The sequence below is a fragment of the Belonocnema kinseyi genome, chromosome 1, assembly GCF_010883055.1.
Source record: "Belonocnema kinseyi isolate 2016_QV_RU_SX_M_011 chromosome 1, B_treatae_v1, whole genome shotgun sequence".
NCBI lineage: Eukaryota > Metazoa > Arthropoda > Insecta > Hymenoptera > Cynipidae > Belonocnema > Belonocnema kinseyi.
Window position 1 is genome coordinate 13,325,849 of NC_046657.1, and position 5,455 is coordinate 13,331,303.

Sequence of the window (5,455 nt, forward strand, 5' to 3'; positions counted from 1 at the left end):
GTCGGGAGTGGTGCTGACTGAAAACAGATGATTTGGAGCGATTCGCGCGCCATCTGTTGGTCATTCTAAGGACTTATTGAACTACCCTCGTAGTTTACAAAAAATCTGATAACACATTAGGACATGAAGTTTACAGAAAACCCATGCATACAGACAGATACCTACATGCCTCCTCTTACCATCACCCAGCTCAAAAACAATCGGTCATCAACTCTCTTGTATACAGACCTGTCTCCATAACAGACAAAGATAACTATCAAAAGGGTTTACAAAAAGTTAAACAAATCGTAATACAGAATTATTGTATAAACAAACAAATTGATAAAGCAATAAGAAAACACACTCAAAAAAGCAAGTCAACGCAACCTACGAAAGAAAGAGAGAGAAAAATGACCACCAACCTACCCTACATCCAATGTGTCACAGAAAAAATAAGAAGAATTCTCAACAAACACAACATCCAAACCATATTTAAACCACCTGCGAAAATAGGATAACTACTAAATAACCCTCAAGATAAAAAGACACCCCTCAGTGATCCAGGAGTATATAAAATCCATTGTTCTTGTGGCAAAGTCTATATTGGAGAAACCGGGAGAGCGGTCAGCCAACGCATGAAGGAATATGAAAGTAATGTCAGGCTAAATCGTTTTTCACAATCAGCACTAGCTGAACATCATATCGAAACAGGACATAATATTTTATTTGATGAAACAACAGTCATTGCAAAAACACACAACAAATTACCAAGAAAACATAGGTCAGTCCTGAAGATGTGAACTGCAATGCTAACGAAACTTCGGCAAACAATTCGTAGTTTTTTTACGCGAGTGAAACCCGAAATATCTGTTTTTATCCATTCAGATTCTTCTTTGATAACTTTTAAAATCTCTTGTCATATGTTAAAATGTTCTTAAATAATCCCTTGAAATTAATTTTTCGAAATAAAAAATTATTTTAATTATTCCTAAGAACCTACATTTTTGGAAGTTCCGTTAATCCTCACAAAATTCTTCAAAAATCTTTACAAGTTTTAATTATTTTTGAATCGTCGAAAATTTCTGAATGTCTCTTAAGCTTACTCAAATTTAAAAATACATCATCTAAACCAACATAACCTTAAAAACAAATGTGCAACAAAATTGCAAAAGTCTAAAAAATATTTTACACACTTTTGAAACATTTTAGGAAACAATAAAAAATGTTTTATGGTCCCTTTTTAATTTTCTCTCAGAATTCATCGCAAAGCAATCGTTTTAAACGTTGCCATGAACTTCCTTTAATTCTCTTCACGGCTTAGACGCTCTGCAAAATTAAGCGAACATTCAGTCAATCGAAAATCTCCTGCGAGTCGTCCAGTTGGGCGAGGTCGGGTTCGTCCTCGTGCATTTTCGGCTTTGAACGAGGTTTGTCTTTGCAGCGTGTAACAGAGCCGATTTACCGACACGCTACGTTTGTCCACTTCTTACTGCTAAGTTTTTCTGCTCTCCTTTCTTACGGCATAAGCATCGTTGTCCACTTTTTACAGCCAATATTCTGTTGCTACTTTTTACAGCCGTGAAATTATATCAATGTTTTTAGGCACTTTTCTATAGCTGCTTCTTCCTCACCAACGAGATATTCCCACTTTCTATTGTCAGCCGCTCATTTGTTTCCTACCATAAATAAACAATTATGAACCTGCTAATAAGTACATTTATTAAAACTTCCAAATTGTTCTACTTTTCGAATTTTTTCTCTCCGTATATTTACTTATTCCTATATCTGCATTTTTTTGCTCAATATATTATTTTCGTCCCTGCAACAAGTTACTTAATAATTCATTATCCTTCATGAAATATATTATGCATCAGGGACTGTGTGCATAGCCTTTGTATTTCCTAAAACTGAAAAAAATCTGTTGTTAAATAGCCGTACAATTATATCCATTTTTTTAGGCACCTTTCTATAGCTCCTTTTTACTCACCAACGAGATATTTCCACTTTTTATTGTCAGCCGCTCAAAAGGGTGTACTTCCGAAAAGGAGATATGCCCGATTTTCTTCGCACCTCATATACTTATGTATTTTAAAGCACTGATTACGAATATGATAGTGAGAATTGGCGCAAATTTGATTTTTATGGTCAAATCATCAAAAAACCATAAAAATCGTAGGTTTTAAGTTTATCTCAGCTAATATGCAACACTAAAAAAATGTATCAAATAAAAGCTGCAGATCTCATCGAAATACACTTTTTTGCAAGAATTTCTTAATAGGAATGATATTTTCTCAGAAAATCAGTGGTAAATCCATTAGTTTCGGCTTATTACCTACTTACGCTCTTCACCGCGAGCAGCTTGGATTATTTTAAACAGCATATTTTTTTCTAGATTTGATTATTTCGTGCGTTTAAAATTTTTTTTAAATATTTTGGTGTGGCGAGAAGGCACCCTGGCGATTGGTCGAAGAAATAATTTAAGGTCACTCCCCCACCACTTTTTCAACGCCACGTGGGGGCGGAAGGCACCCCCGTGACTGGTCACCGAAATACTGTAAGGTCGCACCCCTACTTCTTTTCCAACGCCACGTGGGGGCGGGAAGGCACCCCTGTGACTGGTCATTGAAATAATGTAAGGTTGCACCCCTACCCCTTTTCCAATGCTACGTGGGAGCGAAAGGCACCCTGTGACTGGTCACAGAAATTATGTAAGATGACACCCCTACTCCTTTTCCAACGCCTTATGGGGTTATAGACTTCTGTCACTTTTATTTTGCCGAGTTTATCGGAAGAAATCATTCCTATAAAAAAATGTTTCCATTAAAAAATGTATATTTCGATGAGATCTGAAACTTTTATTTAAAAAATTATTTTGAATTTTGCATATTAGCTGAGATAAACTCAAAAAACCATAATTTTTATCGTTGTTTAATGATTTCACCATGAAAATCAGATTTGCGCCAATTTGAACAATCATATTCATAATGAGCGTATCAAAATACATAGGTATACGCAGTTTGAAGAAAATCTGGCATAACCTCTTTTCGGAAGTTTATCCAAACAAAAATTGATCACATTAAATTTAAATATCATATTACAATGAATTTATGTTCTACGTTGAAAATTGTTTTTAAATTATATAATGATAAAAACTCGTTATTCTTTCCTGAAAATTTAAAAATTACAGATAACATAATTTACTTAAACTAAAAAATCGAAACTTTTAGGTTTTACATACTTTTCTTACAAATTTCGTAAAATCATAATAAATGTAACGATTTAAAGGTTAATTTTACTTAAAATTGTTATACTAATAAAACAAATCTATTGTGAAACTGCTTAAACTCTAACAATGATAAATGTTAAAACAATTTTTAATGTAAAAAATAAATTTATTATTATATGATATTTAAATTTACTGTGATAAATATTTGTTTCCTACCATAAATAAAAAATTTTACAGCCGCTAATAGGTGCTTTCATTTACTATTCCCAATTTTTCTTCTTTCCAAATTTTTCCTCTCCACATATTTACTTATTCCTAGTTCTCCACCCTCCTAACTTTTAAGTTTCCGAATTTTTACCCATGCTTCTAGCTTCTGTGGTTTCCGGTACTGGCGCGACACTGTTAGAATACAGTTAGGACTTCTGGCGTTGTACCGGTAAAACTCCTAATGATAACAATGTTCTACACTGACTTTCAGTATTTAGCCAGTACTGGGCTAGTACTTACATTTGGTACTGGTGAGGTACCTTCTGTTAGTACTGGCTCAACCAATACTGCAAACTCGGTGAGGTACTGACCTGTAGTACTGGGCCAGCACTGAAGTTCATCACTGGGCCACAACTGCAGATTAGTACTGGGCAGGTACTGGTCAGGCTGCAAGTGATAACGAAAGTATGCACTGACTTGTAGTATTGGGCCAGTGAATAAAGTTGGTACTGGCGTTGTACTGGTGAAACCCCTAATGATCACTAAGATCTGCACTGATTCACGATATTAGGCCTCTATATACTGTTGTTACTGGCGTGGTAAGGGTAAATGCCCTAATGTTATTTACATTCTGTACTGATCTGCAGTACTAGGTCAATGCGTACTAATGATACTGGCGCCTACTAGCAAAAACCATAAGAAAAATCAAGTTGCGTACTTATCTGAAATACTGGGTTACTACATACTGATGGTTCTGGCGAGGAACTGGTCAAACCCCTAATAATAAGAGATATCAGTAAAAAAGATCAGAACGAGCTAAGAGTTAGTGGTAAAAAACACAAGAACTTTTAAAACAAAAAATTCATATGTTACTCGATACTTAAACTAGATTATAAAACGTTTTGTTTAACAGTAATAAGCTTTTATCCGCAGTTCTAACTTTTTCACAGTTTGTTTATATTTTCGTCATGAGTTTCTGTTTCGATTCTTCTTCCTTAAAAACTTAAGATTATGAATAGAAAACATATAATATGCTACAAATGATCAAGTTCAATTCAAATATGCAAAAATTCAAATATCAAGTGCAGATTGTAACCTTTCAAGGCCATAATGAAATCTGAAATAATTCTTACCTGGTTGAAGTTGTTTGAAGCTGCGCAATCGAAGAAGTCGATCGATAAGTGGAAACTGAGAAGAAAGACAATAATGAGAAATTAACAATTTACTTTCATTTTATGATTTTTTATTTGTCACATGAGGCACATCGTGACGAAGTTAACAATGGCCACTGCAATAAGTTCACCATTTTCCGAAAATAGTATTATTTGTATCGAATATCGATAACACAGGCCCACAAAAAAAAACAAAAGTGTCTGTGCAATTGACCAGACCTATATATTCTTATGTATTTTTCGACGCTGAATCCGAATTTGCAATAAAAAAGCAGGGTCCACCTACTTTTTTATGGGGTTTTGATCGGGAAAAAATACATCGAAAACCATGTTTTGATTTTTTTTTTTACAAAAATTTCAACCCACCATACGGCGATGAAAAGGCAGAAAATCGCGAAAAGTGAAAATTTGCTTCAAATTTGATTAAAATGACATTAAAATCAAGTTTTACGATTTTAAACCGATTTATAAACATTAAAAATACTTTACTGGGGGTTTTTGAGGTCGCTGATCACAAATTTTAAGTCATTTTTTTCAAAAAACAACTCCTAGTCGGCGTAAGTGGACAATAAACGTGATAAATTGATATTTTTTTTTAAAAAATCGATGTTTTGGATACTGTTAATCAATTGAGTTTGTAGAATTTTCGATAATACTTCGCAACTACGATAGTGAGATGTTGGATACTAGATATTTGCTAGCGTGATAAACTTGAACTTTGCAATCATTAGATACTCTCTGCATTTTGAATAGTTGAATTAAACTATCGAAAGTTTATAACTTATATTGCTACTCAATAGCAGTACTATCAAAAACCTGCTGCTACGAAGACGTTGGCCACGATGACAACTGCCCTGAAAATGGGATGTGT